The sequence below is a fragment of the Hypanus sabinus genome, chromosome 3, assembly GCF_030144855.1.
Source record: "Hypanus sabinus isolate sHypSab1 chromosome 3, sHypSab1.hap1, whole genome shotgun sequence".
In the NCBI taxonomy this organism is placed as follows: Eukaryota; Metazoa; Chordata; class Chondrichthyes; order Myliobatiformes; family Dasyatidae; genus Hypanus; species Hypanus sabinus.
Window position 1 is genome coordinate 152,578,073 of NC_082708.1, and position 22,138 is coordinate 152,600,210.

A 22,138-nucleotide genomic window follows, 5' to 3' on the forward strand; every position below is an offset into this window, starting at 1 on the left:
TAGAATCCATTGTAATCCAAGGACCAAACTGTTAAAAAAGGTTGGGCTGGATTTTTTTCTTGTTTATTCATTTTTGGAGGATTCGGGTGTTGCAAAGCAGGCCGGTTTAAAAGCCCATCTGTAAGTGAGCCATGTTCTTGTATCACTACAGTCCTTTTTGTTAAAGGTGCACCTTTGGTGCTGTGTGGTGCAGAGTTCCAGGATTTAGAGCCAATAATGACTGTAATTCCAGCTCTGATGGGATCTGTTCTATTGGCTGTACAAGCAACATTGTTTCAAATGTCCTCTTCTTATTCCAGCCTTGGAAACAATTATTGTAAGGGAAAATAGCCAACAGTGCAGGATGTTCTGGTGGAGGCTGTTAAATAAACTCTAGCCTATAAAAGCAAGTAGATAATCTTGGAGACAATGGTTGTGTAAGGAGGTCAAAAGCATAGAATGGATGGGTCCCAAGGAAACAAAACAGAAAACTAAACTGCAAAAAGACTTGTACAAAATCAACTGGAAATTGATCAGTGCATAAACAAAACACATTTTCATACTTGTAGAAAGCGGAAAGAAAACACAGCTTGGAAATAATAAAGGGAGAGAAATGGAAAAAAAATAAAATTTTGCATAACGTTAATCATTTTACTTTCTCTTCATCAGTTATGCAGATGTTCTTTGGTCCAACTCTCTGTTGTTGATATTAGCTTTGAAAACCGGGATCTTGTCACACTTCATGTGTCCAACTCTAGACCAAATACCATCTGTTTTCCCTTAAAATTTATTGTGCATCTTACATTTCCATGGAAATGCAGGGATAAGGTTTCAGGCAAGATAATCTTTCTATCTAGTCTTTCAGATCACCACTTTTTACCTGATCTGCAGCCTCAGTATCTCATTATCTCATTCAAATGGTCATGAGAAGTGAACACATTCATAATATGTGTATATTATTGATTAACATAACTTGAGACTGACATGACAGCTTACAGGGACAAACTTCATCAACAGTTTATAACACAATATTCCTTCATGCAAGTAAATGTACAACAAATAGCAGATCAGCGTAGAGTGGCAGTAAAGAATAACCTAATCCCTATAGACATGTTAAACCAAATAAAGCATGAAGTAGCACAGCAGCTAGAAAGAAACCAACCGAAAGACCACAACAATGTCATACAAAAAATAATGAAGATGCCAACCCCCCCAAAGCACTGATAAAAATAGAATTAGTTCAACAGAGGCTCCTTAAACTGACAGTAAGAGCAACAACACAGATGTAGATCCTTCACCGTAAGCTGATGAGGAAGCTGAGCTAACAGACAAAATTATCCTAACCTTTAGCACCATACTAACAGAATTCATGGGTACTGACACAATAACAACTGCACAGCTTTGATAGAGGTGAAGAGCAATGGCTCCCGAATAGAGGCATTCATTAATAGTTTGCAAAACTGAGTAATGAAATGAGAACACTGTAAAGGCAGAAGAGATTAAGAAGCAAAATAGAAACCTTAAGAGCAGAAATAGTCCACTTAATGGAATATAAAATGGATAATACGAGCAAGAAAGTTCAGAGAAGAGCTAAGGAAACATAAGGTCCACTTATGATCAACCTAGCAGAAGTATTGTAGAATTTATAGAAACTCGAAAACAAAAGCTTGATGTATACAAGCCAGACTATATAGATACATGAAATGCGCCAGATGAAGAAACCAGAAATATCATTTCAGGAACAAGGAAAAAGGTTTATACAGGACATTGCAACTAAATTTGATAAACTAGAATGTCACCAAACTATCATAGAATTACCAGCAAACACTGAGATAATAAGCTTTCGGTCTAATATCTGGTCAACCAATCAAGAAGTAAAGCTGGATTAGCGAGGAAAAAGATCATACTGAAGATATTTAAACCTGAAGCAGTTGTAAAAAGTACCTACAATTGGAGAAGTACCAGCAGTGATATTAATCAGAATTATTGGTATGAAAATTTACTTGCCTTTATCCATACCTATTAATACATGTCAACATGTTTTTTAATTCTGAAAAAGTCCCTGTGTTTTTGACAGTAGGTAAAACATATCTTTTACCTAAAGGGGAAATCACAAATGACCTATCAAAATATTGTCATATAACTTGTTTGCAAACTATATTAAAAAGTTGTAACATCATGCATGTCACAACTAATCACTGCTCGCTAGATAATCAAAATATACTTACAGAAAAGCAGAAAGTATGCTGCAAGGGTATGAAAGGATGTAAATAATAGATTCTGTAATTTAAAATCAAGCCCAGTGGAAAAGCAGAAACCTTTCATGTTGTTATATTGACTCTATTTGATTCTATTCCACACTCATGGTTAATAGAGGATCTTAATATGTATAAACTACACATAATACTTGTGAAATTCCTACAACATCTGATGAAACATTGGTGTACTTTTGTAGGGTAACGTAAATGGTGGAAACGTATATATTTCACAACCATTGACATTGAGTTGGGGTTTCACTTTAAGAGGCTGGTCTGACATGATGACGTAATTATGTAAAAGGTTTTTAGTGTGCTTTGTGTTCAGTTTTTTGGTGTTCAATAAATGAGTCACTACAGCTTTTCTGAAACGTAAAATGTCTCCACCATTTTATTTGAAAAAACCTACATTGGTGACCCTGATGCTCTATGACGATTCCAGAATTATTGAACAAGTTGGCCAATACAGTCACTTTGAAACTGCTAGAGTTTTGAGAACAAAATCCCATTGCTTGGTTCATACAAGCTGAGGCTCAATTCGCGCTTCGAGAAATCTCTGCTGACAACACCAAATTGTTCTAGGTGGTAGCATCGCTCAGCAACTCCACTGCTGTGAGAGTGGAAAGTCTACTGGAACACCCGCCTAAACATGATGAATACTGATCACAGAAAACTCATCCTTTACAGACTTTTGGACAATCAGAGTCTGAGCACGCCAAACAGTTGCTGTCCTTGCCCGATCTTGGTGATGCTAGGCCTTCAGAGGTAATGGAGCACATGCTCTCTCTCCTGGGAAATCACCATCCTTGTTTTATTTTTAAAGAGCTCTTCACACAGCGAATACCTGATCAAGTTTGTATAGCATTTCGCTGTTTCAGCCATGATGGACTACAGGGAGCTTGCTAAAATGGCTGCCAGCTTACACTCAGCCAGGCAGTGATGCACCATTCCTCCTCCTTTCTCGACTTCAATAAGCCTGGTCAACATAAGGACGCCTGTGCCTGTGAGATGGATGACACCATGCCTGTGCTTTCACCATGCTCACTATGGTAGGTATGCTAGGAAGTGCCAACTGCCTTGCAGCTTTGACAAGCGCTAGCGCATCGGGACATCAGAGGTCTGTGAACACCGTGGGTTCCAGCTGCCAGGGAACTCTCCTGTTCATTACAGGCACCATTTCAGGGCGATGCTTCCTGTGTGACATGGGTACTTGCGTGAGAGCGCCGCCCTATTGATGAGAGTGACAAAACCTCACGGGAGGCTGCCAACAGCAGCAGGATCCAGGATTACGGGACACGATCGGTGACACAATGCTTCAGTGGGTGACGTTACACACGGGACTTTGTCCTAGTGATGCACCATCAATAACTCTCGGAGACGGGAGGCGAACGATAGGCTTTTATTAGCTGTAAGAAACCACCACACAACATCCTGGAGACTGAGGGGGGAGCAGTGCCTCCAATAAAAAGTGCCTTTATACAGGGGTCTGTGGGAGGAGCCACAGGAGCAGTCAGCAGAGGGGCGTGTCCAGACAGGTATATGTAGTTCACCACACCTAGCTAAAGTCTTCTGCTCGGTGCAGATTTCCTGTGTGCCAAAGGACTTTTGGTTGATCTTAGCAACTGTCATCCTGTGGATGTCAAGGACCTTGGATTGTTACATTGCTCTCCCAGTAAGTTCCCCACAACAACTCTGTCAATGCATGCACCACTGCTACAAGGCAATAATCCTAATTAAGTGCTTGAATGGTCAGCAGACATGACCAGGCAATTTGATGACATCAAATGAGCTCTTTCTAACGCAACCCTCCACTCCCCAGCGCACCCATAGCCATTACTGCTGATGCTGTGAGTGCAGTTCATGAGCAGTTGGTCAGAGGCGGGTGGCAGCTGCCAGCTCCGTACCCCTGAAAGGAAGTACATAGCACCTTTGACCATGAGCTTCTTGGTCTCTAACTGGCTGTTTGCCACCTTCGTTTTCTTTTAGAGTGTCACAGCATTCATTGACCACAAACCCCTCATGCTCGCGATGGCCAGAATCTCAGACCACTGGTCTGCATGGCAGCAATTGCACCTGGCCAACATATCCGAGTTCACACCTGACATAGAACATGTCAAGGGGAAAAATAATGGTGTGGCTGATTGCCTCTCACGGCCAGCCATGGAGGCTGTACAGACAGGGACTGACTATGCCGGCATGGAAGCCGAACAAGTTGATAACCCGGAGGTCCAGGCTTACTGAACAACAGTCATGGACGTGTGGTTGGCTGACATTAAGTTCGGGGGTTTCTCTCCAGTGCGATGTTACAACAATTGCCCTTGCCCCGTCAAGCCCGCAAACTGAGGCGGACTGCTTCTGAGTCTATACATGGCCTCTTGCATCTGGGCCAGAAGGTCATTACAGAAACCGGTTGCACCAACGTTTGTGCGACACGGCCTTCGAAGCGACGTGTGTGATTGCACTGCAGCCTGTGTGGAGTGTCAGTGGGCAAAAATTATCTGTCATGTTCAGGTTCCATTGACACCTATGCGAGCGTTTTCACCGCTCCATAAAGGCTGATCTGACTGATGTGTGTTGGCACGATCATCTCCTGAGGGTCCTGGTGGAGCTCGGAACAACTCTAAAAGAGGGCATGCAGTCATCCGTGGCTGAGTTGGTATACAGACAGCCAGAGGGCCGGGTGATTTCATTCCTGATGCCACTTCCGCCTGCTCGGTCTCTCAGTTCCTTCCTCCTCAGTAAATTCAATTCCTTTTCACCTATTCCTACCTCCCATCAAGGTTTACAGCACTCTTGAGTTCCTGTTGACTGACATTCTGGCTCGTTTTTTTCATCTGCCATGATGCACAGCCTCATCCTCTTGGGCCTTCTTATGATGGCCCGTTCCATATTTTAGAACAGGGAGAAAAGACTTTTATCATAGATAAGAGGGCTAAATCTGACTATATTCTGGTAGATTACCTTAAACTGGCCCACCAAGATTTGGAGCATTCCAGTACCGTGCCCCTGCCATCGTGACATGACCATGAGTGTGTCAACATTCCCCTGGATGGGGCAGAGGCACCTCCTGTTCCTCCACCCTTGGAACATAAGACCTGAGCCGGGCAGCTCGTGTGAGCTCTGAACAGGTTCACAATGCCGGTTTTAATGTATCCTGGGAGGCTTGTGTAGGGCAATACAATTAGTGGAAACATACCTAATTCACAACCACCGACATTGAGCTGGAGTTGCACTTTAAGAGGCTGGTCTCTCGTGATGATGTAACTATGTAAACGGTTTTTAGAAAGCTTTGTGTTCATTTTTTTGATAATCAATAAATGAGTTGTTACAGTTTTTCTGAAACATAAAACACCTCCGCTGTTTTATTTGTGAAAACCGCCACTACGATCACCCTACCTATATTGTTGTTGTTGGCATCCATCTGTCTCAAAGGACAATGGGTGGTGATCATCATCACAAGCCTGGGCGGGAGGCATGGAGATCGTGAGATGCCCAGTTGTCAAGATCCCCTCTCAGCCTCACCAGGAAAGCTTATGAAACAATATGTTTTGCACAAGCTTTGTCGAAGGTGCTACTGGAAGGACGTTTAATGATGTCCATCTGCCTTAGAGGCTCCACTCTGAATTTGCTATCCGGGTTTACCCCAGTAGCCTTCGTCTCTCCTGAGGCTGCCCACAAGGCAGTGGAGCTATTTACCCATAGCTGAGAATCTGGTTCACGAGCACCAGGGCTTGTCCAGAAACCAGTGGGCTTACATGCCACATGTGCAGGGGCCAGACCTCCTCTCCATCCTCTGTAGTACAGCCTGAGTCTCTGCCTATTAAAAGCCACAAAATAACCACCACCGTTATCAAAGTAAACCAAGGCATTTTCTAAATGCCTGCTATGGTTGTGCCTAGCTTTAAACTTGCTCTCTAATTTACTGAATAAGATGAAAATAGGGGATCAAACCAGAGTCAACTAAATGAATTATACCTTGACACATCGTCTATGCATGGACAATTTGAAATTATATGCTCCTTTATCAATAGAGCTAAAGCAATTAATTCAAGCAGTAGAACTATTTTCAAAAGATATAAACATGAACTTCGGGCTAGATAAAGACAGAACATTAAACAGAAAGCAAGGTGCAATAGAGCTAGTTGAATATAAAGCAGAGCAACAGGATACAATACAACCAATGGATGAATATGAAGCATACAAGCATTTGGGATATAAACAAACAAAGAAATGGGTCATAGTGCGGAAAAAGAAAAAATTTCAATAGAAATTTACCTCAAGGCTTAAGAAAACCCATCAAACAGAGCTCAGTAGTAAAAATATAAGTAAGGCAGTAAACACTTTTGCTATAGTGTACATATATTATTGTATTCTTTTGACATACCATCTTGATCTAAAACCAATCTGGAAAATTTACAAAGAAAAATAAGAACTGAAGTGAGAAATATTTGAAAATATAATCTAAACTCGTACACACTTAGATTACCACTACCTAGGATAGAAGGTAAAAGAGGAAAAACAGGAATAACACATTTACACGACAGTCAGATGAAACTTCTAAGGATATACTTTCATCAACAAAAACAGGAATCAACACTTCATGCAAGCATGTGCACTTCAGATTAGTACACATCACGTAAATGAAAAAATAACACAGAAAAAATGATCACCACAGAAAAAAGTTAACTAATGGAAGAGCACAACCTTCCATGGAAGACATCCTCAAGTTCTGAGCTGACTAGATATCGACAAAGAAAAGTCAATGAAAAGTCAAAGACAACAAACGCCTGGCTCAGAGTCGGGGACCTCTTGCCAGAAACAGAGTGGTTCCTTGTGGCAACTCGGACTAGGTGGTTAACTCAAAAACTTATCAAAATTACTTAAGAAAATACCAACAAAATCAAGATGATAAATGCAGAAAGTACCAAGAGAAACCAGAAACAATCCAAGACATTACAGGATCTTGCAGAGGTTTAACACAATTTGATTACTTACAAAGGCACAATCAAGTGGCAAATATCATTCACCAAATTTTGCTTTAAAATACAAACTTATAAAAGACACCATACCTTACTATAAATACAAACCTCATCCAGTTTTAGAGTCAGAGTTCTACAAATTATATTATTGCAGATAAGATCATCCTAACAGTCACCTGGATATAACATCACAGGAGAAACATGCAAGAACAACGTGCTTAATGGATATAGCCATTCTACACACACATATCATCCTGAAATCAATAATGAAAAACACTGGAAGAGGAAATTGAAGGACTCTGGAACATGAACAGGGTATGCATTATCCAAAAATTACTATCTATAACTGTTAACATCCCAAAGTCATTACACTATGGTATTAGACAATTAGTCCTACACAGCAATATTTATGTAAATCTCCAGAAAGCCATAATATTAAACATCACTACAATAGTCCAAAAGATCCAGCAATTGAGAAATGAGTGTGCCTGGCTATGTCTGGACCTCAGGTTATACCAGCTTAAGCTGACAAAAAAAATCAATAATAATGACAATAAATAAGCAATAAATATTGAGAACATTGGCTGCAGAGTTCTTGAAAGTGACTCCAGTTCAATGGGAGTAATTCAGTGATGGGGTGAGTGAACTTATCTCCTCTTGTTGAAGAACCTGTTGATTGAGGGGTAATAACTGTCCTGAACTTGGTCCTGAGGCTCCCGTACCTTCTTCTCGATGGCAGCAGTGAAAAGAGAGCATGGCCTGGATGGTGAAGGCCCTTGATGATGCAATCGTGCTTTCCTGCAACAGTGCTAAATGCAGATGTGCTCAGTGGTGGGGTGGGCTTTACCTGTGATGGGCTGAGCTGTATCCACTCCTTCTTCTAGGTTTTTCATTCAAGGGCATAGGTGTTTCCATACCAGGCCATGATTCAACCAGTCAATGTACCTTCCACGACATCTCTGTAGATGTTTGTCTACATGCTGAATCTTCTCAAAGTTCTAAGGAAGTAGAGGCACTGCCATGCTTCCTTTGTAATGGAACTTCTGTGCTGCACCTCTGAAATGATAACACTGAGGAATTTAAAGTTGCTGACCCTTTCCACCTGATCCCTGATGAAGGCTGGCTCATGGACCTCTGTTTTCCTCCTTCTGACATCAATAATTATCTGCTTGGTCTTGCTTACACTGGGGGAGACGCTGTTGTTGTGGCAGCTCTCAGCCATATTTTCAATTTCCCTCCAATATGCTGGTTCGTCACCACCTTGATTTGGCCAATGACATTGGTGTTAGTGGTATCATAGCAACCCATTACAGTCAAAGGGGCCAAACTTCTTTAACCTCCTGAGGAAATAGAGGTGCAGGTAATCAGTGTGGTTGTTCCATGATGGGCCATTGGTGATGTTCACTCCGAGGAAGTTGAGGCTTTCAACCATCTCGACCTGTGGAGTATTTGGTGGATTCTCCTCCCTCATGCAGTGATAAAGGTATTGCAACTTTTAAAGGATTTTAATAGCCAATGAAAAGAAACTGCTTCTCTTGGTTGCAGCAAGGGGAAAGAGATTTAAGCACTGGATCACAAATATGATTTTTTTTTAGAACACGCAAACCCACGTAGTTGTCGAGTTGGCTATAGTGCCATAGCCAGAGATCAAAGTTTGCCCCAATCACCCATTGACAATCTTTCCTGATCTAATTTCAAACTCAGTCCAATGGTCAGATGAAGCAGGTGAACCAAGATTTGGAACAAACACTAAGGTGCCTGGCCTCTGAAAGACAAGATGAGTGGTGAGACCATTTGATGTGAGCAGAAGTCACCCACAACACTTTATGGCATTTGGCACTGGGATTCCTCTTTTGAATGCCAATTTGGGTATTTTCCGCTACTTGTTCCTGAGCAGGAGTCCAAGGCTGGGGTTTCCAAGGCTGAAGATCTAGTCCAACGCTGCAAGGAGAGATGGACTAGGGCAAGGGAGATTATGTTAACTTCTACCTGGAAGGGTGAAATGAATAGACAATAGACAATAGATACAGAAGTAGACCATTCAGCCCTACGAGCCTGCACCACAATTTTGAGATCATGGCTGATCATCTACTATCAATACCCGGTTCCTGCCTTGTCCCCATATCCCTTAGTCCCCTATCCATAAGATACCTATCTAGCTCCATCCAGAGAATTGGCCTCCACTGCCTTCTGAGGCAGTGCATTCCAGACCCCCACAACTCTCTGGGAGAAGAAGTTTTTCCTTAACTCTGTCCTAAATGACCTACCCCTTATTCTCAAACCATGCCCTCTGGTACTGGACTCTCCCAGCATCTGAAACATACTTCCTGCCTCTATTCTGTCCAATCCCTTAATAATCTTATATGTTGCAATCAGATCCCCTCTCAATCTCCTTAATTCCAGCGTGTACAAACCCAGTCTCTCTAACCTCTCTGCGTAAGACAGTCCTGACATCCCAGGAATTAACTTTGTGAATCTAAGCTGCACTTCCTCTACAGCCAGGATGTCCTTCCTTAACCCTGGAGACCAAAACTGTACACAATACTCCAGGCGTGGTCTCACCAGGGCCCTATACAAATGCAAGAGGATTTCCTTGCTCTTGTACTCAATTCCATTTGTAATAAAGGCCAACATTCCATTAGCCTTTTTCACTGCCTACTGCACTTGCCCACTCACCTTCAGTGACTGATGAACAAGGACTCCTAGATCTCTTTGTATTTCTCCCTTACCTAACTTTACACCGTTCAGATAATAATCTGTCTTCATGTTCTTACTCCCAAAGTGGATAACCTCACACTTATTCACATTAAACATCATCTGCCAAGTATCTGCCCACTCACCCAGCCTAACCAAGTCACCCTGAATTCTCCTAACATCCTCATCACATGTCACATTGCCAGCCAGCTTAGTATCATCAGCAAACCTGCTGATGTTATTCTCAATGCCTTCATCTAAATCGTTGACGTAAATCGTAAATACTGAGCCCTGTGGCACCCCACTAGTCACCACCTGCCATTCCGAGAAACACCCATTCACTGCTACCCTTTGCTTTTTATCTGCCAACCAGTTTTCTATCCATGTCAATGTCTTCCCCCCAATGCCATGAGCTTTGATTTTACCCACCAATCTCCTATGTGAGACCTTATCAAATGCCTTCTGAAAATCAAGGTACGCTATATCCACTGGATCTCCCTTGTCTAACTTCCTGGTTACATCCTCGAAAAATTCCAATAGATTAGTCAAGCATGATTTGCCCTTGGTAAATCCATGCTGGCTCGGCCCAATCCTATCACTGCTATCCAGATATGCCACTATTTCATCTTTGTTAATGGACTCTAGCATCTTCCCCACCACCGATGTCAGGCTGACAGGTCGATAGTTCTCTGTTTTCTCCCTCCCTCCTTTCTTAAAAAGTGGGATTACATTATCCATTCTCCAATCCTCAGGAACTGATCCTGAATCTAAGGAACATTGGAAAATGATTACCAATGCATCTGCACTTTCCAGGGCCACCTCCTTTAGTATCCTAGGATGCAGACCATCTGGACCTGGGGATTGTCAGCCTTCAGTCCCATCAGTCTACTCATCACCGTTTCCTTCCTAATGTCAATCTGTTTCATTTCCTCTGTTACCCTATGTCCTTGGCCCATCCATACATCAGGGAGATTGCTTGTGTCTTCCGTAGTGAAGGCAGATCTAAAGTACTTATTAAATTCTTCTGTCATTTCTCTGTTTCCCATAACAATTTCACCCAATTCATTCTTCAAGGGCCCAACATTGTTCTTAACAATCTTCTTTCTCTTCACATACCTAAAAAAGCTTTTGCTATCCTCCTTTATATTCCTGGCTAGCTTGTGTTCATACCTCATTTTTTTCTCCCCGTATTTCCTTTTTAGTTAAGTTCTGTTGTTCCTTAAAAATTTCCCAATCATCTGTCCTCCCACTCACCTTAGCTCTGTCATACTTCCTTTTTTTTTAATGCTATGCAATCTCTGACTTCCTTTGTCAACCACTGTGGCCCCTTTCCCCCCTTTGAATCCTTCCTTCTCCGGGGGATGAACTGATTTTGCACCTTGTGCATTATTCCCAAGAATACCTGCCATTGCTGTTCCACTGTCTTTTCTGCTAGGCTATCCGTCCAGTTAACTTTGGCCAGTTCCTCCCTCATGGCTCCGTAGTTTCCCCTGTTCAACTACAACACTGACACCTCTGAGCTGCCCTTATCCTTCTCAAATTGCAGATAAAAACATCATATTATGGTCACTACCTCCTAATGGCTCCTTTACTTCAAGATCGCTTATCAAATCCTGTTCATTACATAACACTAAATCCAGAATAGCCTTGTCCCTGGTCGGCTCTCATACAAGCTGTTCCAAGAATGCATCATGTAGGCACTCTACAAACTCCCTATCCTGGGGTCCAGCACCAACCTGATTCTCCCAGTTCACCTGCATGTTGAAATCCCCCATTACTACTGTGACATTACCTTTGCCACATGCCAATGTTAACTCCCTATTCAACTTGCACCCAACATCCATGCTACTGTTTGGTGGCCTATAGACAACACCCATTAGGGTCCTTTTGCCCTTACTGTTCCTCAATTCTATCCACTTCTCCTGATCCTATGTCCCCCCTTGCAAAGGACTGAATTTCATTCCTCACCAACAGGGCCACCCCACCCCCTCTGCCCACATTTCTGTCCCTACGATAGCACGTATACCCTTGTACATTCATTTCCTAAGTCTGATCTCCCTGCAGCCATGTCTCCGTTATCCCAACAACATCATAGTTACCCATTCACACCTGAGCTTCAAGCTCATCTGCCTTATTTCTGACACTTCGTGCATTCAGATATAGAATTTTTAGCTCATTTCTCCTCTCTCTGTTTGAATCGCTGCCTATTGTGCTTAACCCAGCTCCCCAAACTCCCATCGGGCTATACGCCCCTAGAATTTTGTTGTCCTTCCTAAATTTACCTATTCTTTCTGCACATTTAACTCCATGTTCCATCAGACCATCCTTCTGTACATGTGTCCTCTTTATCACTTGTTCCACCTCACCTTTTTCTACTACACACTTAATATTCCAGAACCGTGTAGTCCCCACCTTTCCTTTATTCTTCAGCTCGCTACCCTCTCTCTCATTCAGGATCCCTTTCCCTCATTCTGAAATGAAGGCTAACTGCAAGTGAAGACAGGGACTAGTTCTGCAGCCTGGGCAATGGGTCTGGCTGTCAGCTCAGGATTTGCCACGTTGTGTGGACTCAGGTCATTGGACCATTCAAGATTCTCAGGAAAGTAAACCCTGTGGCTTCCATCTTGTGCTCCCCAAGACCCTCAAGATCAATTCCACTTTCCACATTTCTAAATTAAAAACTGTGACCACCAGCCCTTTAGCCCCACCACCATCAGCCCCACTACTGCCCACGAGTAGGTCTGTGCATTTGTCGTTGAGGCTGGTGCACCTGAAGTCGGCATTTGAGCTGTTCTCTCCTAATGCTCTTCAGTTGATAATCGGCTGCACCTCTGGGCTTTTCTTTACCATTGCTCGACTGCTGCATAGTGTAACTATGATGTTGGGAACTGAGAACTTCTAAAAGGCCCTGGAAGCAAGGCGACACTGGCTGATAGGAGCAGACTGCCCCTTTCAAGTATGGACAGATCACAAAAGCCTTTCCTATATTCATAACATCAAGAGACTCAATTCCAGTTGTCCATTGGGCCCTTTCCTTTACCCAGTTTAATTGCACCCTCATCTGCCTCCTGGCAGCAAGAATAGCAAGGCTGGTGCTCTTTCCTGCCAGTTTGACATCTTTGATGATAGCACCAATTGAGACCCCATTCTTCCCCACACATGCGTAGCTGTTCTGGTGACCAGGGGAATGAAAGCAGAAATGAAGGCTGTTCAATAGTCAGATCCAGGCTAGGTGGGGGTCCTCCCAACTGACTGTCCCTGCCACTGAATGCTCCAGAGAGCAGGAGTGGGGTCACTATTCCCATCAAGTTGGCCACCTTGGGATTCAGAGAGCTGGTTTTGATGGCCTTCTATGTCCCAAGAAATCCATGACTTTGTCTCTGCCTGTCCTACTTGTGCCCAGAACAAGATAGCACACCAGTGCCCTGCTGGTCTGCTCTGCCTGCTGCCTGTGCCTCACCATCCCTGGTCCCTCCTCTTGTTGGGCTTCATCACTGGTCAGCCTCTGTCTGATGTGAACATTACCATTCTTGTAGTTGTGGGCCAATTCTCAAAAGCAGTCCACTTCATTGCTCTTCGCAAGCTTCACTCAGCTTGTGAGACTGACACTGTCATTGCCATAAGGGGGCAGGAGGCTGGACCCAAGCACAGGACACAGGCACTGAAGTACTAGGGGTAGGACAGGAACAACTAAACAATAGACAAGATGTGGTGACCGTGGTGTGCATGACGGACATGACATTCAAGGCAATTCTGGGGTTCCAGGAGAGTCTAGGAGTTCAGGCAGGATCCCGGAGTTCACTGGGCAGGCTGTATAACTCCTAGGCAGCACCCAGGCAGGAACACAGGGGCCTGAGCAGGTCACAGGGCACCTGGGTAGGATGCAGGGTACAAGCCATCAGCAGTGAGGGATGGAAAGGAGCAGAGTCCCCCACTGGGCAACAGCAGTACAGCCAGTCTTGCCCAACAGAGGCAAGGGATAGGAAGGGAAATAGGTCCAGGGGGACTGCCAGACTTACTCCAAAAAAAAACTCATCTTTAACTAAGGAAACTCCAAGCCAGAGGAGCAGGACAAACCCCAACTCCACTCAGTCCCAGAGCCCCCTATATACACCACCAGCCGACGGGCATCAGGTGCGCCTCCTTGAGCCCCAACAAGCCACAATGATCCACAAGTGTGACTAATTGGGCTCAAGGGCAAAAGGAAGGATGGCTTCAAGACCCGGAGGCCAGAGTCCATGGACCGGATCAGGACCCGGAATGTGGGTTCTGAACCGGACCATAACAGTCATGATTCAGCACCAGTTCAGGTTGCATGGCTCCCCTCAGGAAATAACCTGGAGCTCTCAACACTATAACCTCCAGCTGTCCTCCACTGGCATGTTCCCCTTTGTCAAAAGAGATCCCAACCACACTCTTCCCTGACCAAGATATTGCTTGGGAATCCCTACTGTGTACATGGAGACTGGCCTGGGCTTCCCTGCTTCACACGTACAAAATAAGGGCCCAGCAGGCTGATTAGCTCTGCTGACAGGAGAGGCCTCGAAAGTCAGGGAAAAAAAGTTTGGCTGGAATCTAGACATCTTTCTTTGAGAAAAGAGAACCGCAAGTTGGTCCCTTGCTATGTGGGACAATTTGTAGAGGAGAAGACTATCAGGAGAGTCTGCACCTATCATTATCAATGAAGATTCACCCACTGTTCTATGTTTCCCAGCTCAAGCTGCTGACTTCTTCCTCCCTTGCTCCAGCCACACACTCCCTTCTCCCTGCTTGGTGGATGGATCCCTGATCTCTTCTGTGTGCCACATCCTGGAATCTCGCCAGCTCTGGGGCAGGGTCCAGTGCCTCACTGATTGGGAGGGGTATTTCCCAGAGGAACACTTCTGGATTCCTGCTCGACACATCCTGGACAAGCCTCTCATCCAGGACTTCCAGCGGGTACAGGCCTCTCATGCCTTGGGAGGTATACTTATGTCTGTGGACACTGCTGCAGAATCTGTGCTCTGCCACAGGCATGCAGCTGAAAGAAGACAGCAATCACACGTTGGAGAATACACAGATTCCAGCCAATTAATTTCTTTGTAATTGCATTGTACTCTTTTCCTTTTGCTTCAGTCTTGATCAACAAAAAATCTTCTGGCTTTCCTTTTTCCACATTCCAGGAAAGGTTAGTGATTTAGTGTGGTGAACTATGTGCCTGTCTGGACACACCCCCTTCTGACTGCTCCTATGGCTCCTCCCACAGGCCCCTGTATAAAGGCGATCGAGGTCTGATCCTCTGCCTCATTCTCCAGGATGTAATATGATGGTCACTCACTGCTGGTTCCTTCTTCAGTCAATAAAAGCCGATATCTCGCCTTACGTCTCAGAGTGAGTTATTGATGGTGCATCAATTTTATTGACTGAAAGTTTTAAAACATGGAAACCGTTTTACATCCGGACCGGTTGGATTTGGACCCTCAAGACCCTGAAGCAGCTCTTGCTTTTGAACACTGGCTTGCATGCTTCCAATCATACTTGGAGGAGCTTCGTGCGACTGACCCTGCCGTTATGTACAGAATTCTCCTCTCGAGGGTCACCCCAAAAGTTTATTCCATTATCCGGAATAAAAGTACCTGCGGCCGGTGAACACCGTCTACACAAGACATTGTTTAGCTACCCGGCGACAGTGGCCTGGAGAATCGAGCGCCGAGTTTCTCCGAGCACTACAGACACTCGTCCGAGCATGTGACTGCAGACGCTCACGGCAGAACAGCGTGCGGAGCTGCTAGTGCGAGACGCCTTTGTGACGGGACTGAGGTCAGTATACATGCGCCAGCGACTGCTGGAACACTCCAATCTTACCTTACGCTTGGTGATCGAGACGGCCAACGCTCTGGAAGCTGTGCTGCACTACGCCGACGCTGTCCAGTCACGCGATTCCCCGCCGGTTCCGTGGACGCCTCAGACCCCGACACCGCTGGCTCCCACAAGCGAAATCACCGCTGCCAGTTGCGATTCCACGAGCTCCCCGAACCCGACCATGGCGGTGGCCCTTCAGAAGTCTGTGCTTTGTTATTTCTGTGGCCACAAAAAGCACTCTTGAAAACGCTGCCCAGCGCGAGAAACGACCTGCTCCATCTGCGGAAAGCGGGGCCATTTCGCCAAGGTCTGTATGTCTAAACTGCGAGCGGAGTGCAGCGCTGCAGGTGAAACGTGGGGGCCGCCATCTTGCATGCCGGGATGTGGGCGGCCATCTTTGTCGACGTCAGCACGCCCCGCCCCCGACCCTCCGATGCTTACCGGGTACCCCGGATGTGGGCGGCCATCTTTGTCGACGTCAGTACGCCCCGCCCCCGGCCCTCCGATGCTTACTGGGTACCCCGATGGCGATTCATTTCTGGCCACTGTGACTCTCGACCAAAGCGCCCCACACCCGCTTGCAAGGTCCATGATGGACATCCGGGTGGAAGGGCACAGGACTAGATGCCTGTTTGACACGGGCAGCACTAAGAGTTTCATTCACCCGGACACAGTGCAATGCTGCGGACTCGCAACACGGCCGGTAAGTCGGAGGATCAATTTGGCTTCTGGGTCGCATTCCGCAGATATCCGGGGGGGTTGTGTAGCGACATTGGTGGTGCCAGGCACAGAATATCGGAACTTTGCGCTACTGGTCATGCCTAATCTGTGCGCACCTGTGCTGTTGGGGCTGGACTTCCAGAGCCATCTCGAAAGTGTGTCTATGGTATATGATGGGCCCCTCCCACCACTCACTGTCCGGAATCCTCAGTTCTGTGAGACTTCATCACTACTGACCACACACACATCCCATCCAGCACGACAGCTGCTGTACCGACACCACTCGCAGTCTCTCCACTCTCAAGGTCCCTCCCCCGCCGCTGTTCGCCAACCTGACCCTGACTGTAAACCGATAGAGACTAAAAGCGGGAGATACAGTGCGGGGGACAGGGCCTTCATTCAGTCAGAGGTGCAGTGGCTGCTCAGGGAGGGGATCATTGAGCCAAGCACAAGCCCTTGGAGGGCCCAGGTGGTCGGATGGTGGCCCCACCCCCCTCACGAACTCCTATTCTCTTTTCCCAGGAAGTCTGTCACTCTACCAGTTTGGCTGACGTCCCTGGGGTCAGTGCTGCTCCAGAAACATGTGAGGAGCAATAAATACTCCCCGATGGTCGAGAGGGTTCACCTTCTACATGCGAACCCCCAGTATGCTTACGTGGTCTTACCTGATGGGCTGGAGGACACGGTCTCCATCCGCGACCTGGCGCCCGCAGGTGCAGCAGACCAATACCCTGAACACTCTCCGGTAACTATGAACCCTGTACCCGAGGTGACACCGCGCTCACCAGGCCCTACATGGACTCCTCATGACACTTATATACCAGGTGCCTCACACATGCATGAGCTGGAACCAGCACAACCTCCGTCTCCCGTGCAATCACCAATGTTGCCAGCATCGGTGCAATCACAGCCGGTGCTACGTAGATCGCAGCGACAGATTCGACCACCTGATAGACTTGACCTGTAAGAAACTTCACCACATGGGGACTCTTTCAAACAAAGGGGGGGGGTGAATGTGGTGAACTATGTGCCTGTCTGGACATGCCCCCTTCTGACTGCTCCTGTGGCTCCTCCCACAGGCCCCTGTATAAAGGCGATCGAGGTCTGATCCTCTGCCTCATTCTCCAGGATGTAATATGATGGTCACTTACTGCTGGTTCCTTCTTCAGTCAATAAAAGCCGATGTCTCGCCTTATGTCTCAGAGTGAGTTATTGATGGTGCATCATTTAGATAAATATTATTAAAGGAGTGTATTAATTTAGTTCTAGTTTACTGCTTTTGAGCCTCAGTGATGGTATTAGTTCTAGGTTATTTTAATTAGTTAGCGGCCCTATTGGCAGCATTTACTATTTTTCTTTGTTCTGATCAGTTCTTATTAGAACTCAGTAAATTGTTCATTCTGTGTCTGTGTCTCTCGCTCTGAACTCAGAGATACATAAGATACAGTCAACCTCAGCTCTGCTGAATTTGCTTGGCGACCTAATGCCTCACTGACTCTCTCTGATGAATGGTTCCAGCATTCCCAATATTGCCTCAAGCTGGCTCCTGAGTGATTCTTGTTCTCTGTGTGAGTTTTAGTGTGATGTGGTTTATAAGAAGGAGAACAACATTTTGGTGGCAGATTCTTTATGCAAAGGGTGGTTTGCACTTGGAATGAGACCGCAAGTTTACAGACCCCAGTTGGATCCTGGACCAGAAACCTATTGAATCACTTTCAAAGACTCTCCAATTCGTGTTGTCATCTATCTGTCTGTCTGTACAGATTGTCTTCTTTGGCACATTGGTTATTTGTCAGTTCAGTTTTTGCTTGTCTGTAGAAATAACAGTTTTACTGAATCTGGCAATTCATGATCAGCAACGTGTGGAATGAAAAAAAATGGTTTTTCACAGCCTATTCAGAAAGCAGAAGTAACGTGGGCTCATATAGTGGTTTAAAATATTTTCTGCCTTCTAAGGAGAATCTAGTCTGATCATCCTTTGCAGCCTGAGATATATGACCGAGTATGAGATATATGACCACAAGAGGGCAGTGCTTGCCCTATTGGGACTGAGCCAGTAACTGGTCTGGTTGCACTGCCAGATGCAGTACATGGAAGAGCGCAGGACACCTTGCACACTGAGCACTGAGACTGAGCTAAAGACACATCAGTCATCCAATTGATAGGACATTCCACTCAAAATATTATTTTCCAGCAATGTTCATTTCACTCAATGGTGATTTATTGTTTTGTTTTGAAGAATTTTTGACATTCTTAAACTTCTGCAGGTTGTAGAAATGGATCAGAGTTAATTTATTACCCAAGAGCTTCTTGTTTAACCTTGGTGAACTAGTTTAAAGTCATGAATCACAGTATTCCACTTAAATTGGTAGGTGGGTTCAACACTGAAGATGTTGCTTGTGAAGCCTTCCATAACATCAGCAGAGGACTCTTGAATCGTTTCCTTCATCTTACCCACCTCCTCTTCCTTTTTAACAGGCTCTTTAAAACTTTACCTTTTAGTTGCCAGTTCTTACATATCCTCATTACTGAACATCAAGTTTTATTTGGCAATATTCCTTTACTAATTAATGATGGAATTTAGGCCCGATGAGAATTGCAATTGGTTTATTATTGGTAGCTGTAGCAAAGAACAGTGAAAAGCTTGTCTTGCCTACTGTTCTGCAAATAAATTCATTACATAGTGCATTGAAGTAGTATAAGGTAAGACAATAACAGAATATGGAGGAGCAGCTACATAAAAAGTGCTGTGCAGATAGACAATAAGCAAGGATTCGTGAGGTCAAGAGTCCATATTGTTGTACTCAGGAACCATCCAATTGTCTTACGCTATTAAGTAGTCTTGTAACAGTGAGATAGATGCTGTCCTTGAGCCAGGTGGCATGTGCTTTCTTGCTTTTGTATCCTCTCCCTAATGGGAGGGAGAAAAGAGAGAATACCTGGGATGGACGAGGTCTTCAATTAGGCTGGCTGCTTTACTGAGGCAGCAAAAAGTATAGAGTCCATGAGGGGAGGAAAATCTGAGGAAATAGATGAGCTGATACATTATTCCTGAATTGGTAGACTGGTCTACGTTCAAAGGCCCATAGCCAGCCCAGGTAAGCATACCACCACTAGTACAGAATTTATCCGCAAGGGTGTTGATAATTGTGTGCCAAAGAGGACAATCAGGTGATCCCAGACCTGAAACCACAGACGAACTTGGAGATCCACTCCCTACTGAAATCTGGGACTGTGGCAATCAATCACAAACAAGAGAAAATCTGTAGATGCTGGGAATCCAAGCAACACACACACAAAATGCTGGAGGAACTCAGCAGGCCAGGCAGCATCCATGGAAAAGAGTACAGTCAATGTTTCAGGCTGAGACCCTTCAGCGACTGTGCTCATTTTCATAGATGCTGCGGTGTTCAAATTAGGGGTTCTATCTCATAAGAAATAAATGTCTGTAGTGCTATCAGAAATGCTAAGAGACAATGCCAGTCCAAAACTGGTTCCAAACCTACTGTCAGTTATGGCAGGGTTTACATGCAATTATATGGTACAAAGTGGGGTTGGGTAACATTGCTGACAACAGCACATCCCTTCCTGATGAGCTTAACACATTATTTAACCCCTGCAGTCGGAGGTTTGAAAGGGCATCAATCATACCAAAAAGACTAGGGTGAGTTGCCTTAATGACAAACGCCTAGTAGCATTCACATCTACAGTGATTAAGTGCTCGGAGGGTTTGGTCATAAGCGCTATGGTAGTGTAGCAGTTAGCACAACACAATTACAGGTCTGGGTGTCGGAGTTTGGAGTTTGATCCTGTAAAGAGTCTCGGTATGTCCTCCATATGGAATGCGTGGGTTTTCCCAGGTGCTCTGGTTTGGTCATTGTAAATTGTGCCATGATCAGGTTTGGGTAAATTGGAGTTGTCGGGTTGCTGGGGCAGCATGGCTAGAAGGGCCTACTCTGGAGCTGCTCTTTGGAGCAGCTAGATGACAGCAAAGCATATGTCAGGCTGCTTTCCATTCTGCATGTATAGAAATTTGCAAGAGTCTTTGGTGACATGCCAAAACTTCTAATGAAGTAGAGCTGCTGGCTTTGTTATTTCTGTGTGATTGTATCAAAGAGTTTGGTGCAGGGTGGATCCTCTGTGATGTTGACGTCCAGGAACTTGAAACTGTTCACCACTGATTTTTGACTTCCCCTTCCTGAAGTTTACAATCAGTTCCTTGGTCTTGCTGCCAATGGGTGTGAGGTTGTTGTTGCAAAATCTCAACCAGCTGGTCTATCTCATCCCTATGCACTTTCTCGTCACTATCTGAGATATTGCCAAAACAGTGGTGTCATCAGCAAACTTATAGATGGTATTTGAGCTGAGCCTGTTTGCATAGTCATGACTGTGGACAGTGTAGAGCACGCATCCTTGAGGGACATCTGTATTGATTTTCAACAAGGAGGAGATGTCATTATTGATCTGCACTGGCTGTGGCCTCCCTGTAGGGAAGCTGAGGAGCCAGATGCTGAGGCTGGTACAGGGCCCCAGGGTCTGATGCTTGTTTATTAGTTCTGAGGAAATGATGTCATTGAACACTGAGCTGTAATTGACAACCTGGTATGGCTGCAGAGGGTTCAGCTAGCTCCATATGGGCTTCACCCTCACAACTACTGAGAACCTTCAAGAGGAGGTGCTTGAAGAAGATGGCATCCATTATTAAAGACCTTCCACCATCTAGGATACGCCCTCTTCATGTTAAGGGAGGAGGTACAGGAGCCTGAAGACCCACACTCAATGTCTTAAGAGCAGCTTCTTCCACTCTGCCATCTGGTCTGACTGGTCTACGAACCCATGAACACTACTTCATTATTTGTGTTTTACACTGTTGCAATGTATCATTGTTGCAAAACAACAAATTTCACAATATAGTGTATACATATCTGTGATAAGCCTGATTCTGAGACTATGCACATTTTGAATGGAAAGGGATTGGAATGTCAGCACCCGCCCTGACAGGTTCTATTTCATGGGACCCATAGTCTTCATTATGGATATAAGATCAACCTTCTGCAGACTGAACCTCTGGAATTCATCTAGCGAAGATGGTATCCCTGGCTGTGTCCTTAGATCCTGCACAAATCAGCTAGCAGGAGTTTCTGCAGAGATTTTAAACTCTCCTTGCCTCAATCTCGTGTTCTGGGGCCTCCCTCGAGGTGATTGTTTGGATGTTGATTCTGGGATTGCAGGAGGTGGTTCTGGCAGCTCTGGGCACCTTCCTTCTAGATGTGTTGGCTTGCAGAACAGCACATGATGAGCTGCTTGATCTGCTGATCTGTCCCAGGCCACCAGACAAAACTTTGTGCCAACGCTTTAATTTTGACCATGCCTAGATCACTGGCATGTAGCTCCTCCAACGCCTTAGCTCTCAGCTTGGATGCTGCAGCAACTCTCAAACCCCGCATAATGTAACCCAGGTCAAGGGGAAGTTCATCCCAGTGCTGGTAAAAATGGGATATCTAGAATTACCGCTACACACTCCAACTAATTTGGGTTGCCATGTAGACCTGAGACAGTGTGTTTTTTTTTACCCCCTTTTGATCATTTCTGCTGTAATAGGGAGACTTCCTTTTTCATTATTTCTCTATGGAGATACAGCGTAGGGTAGGCTCTTTTGCCCTTCAAGCC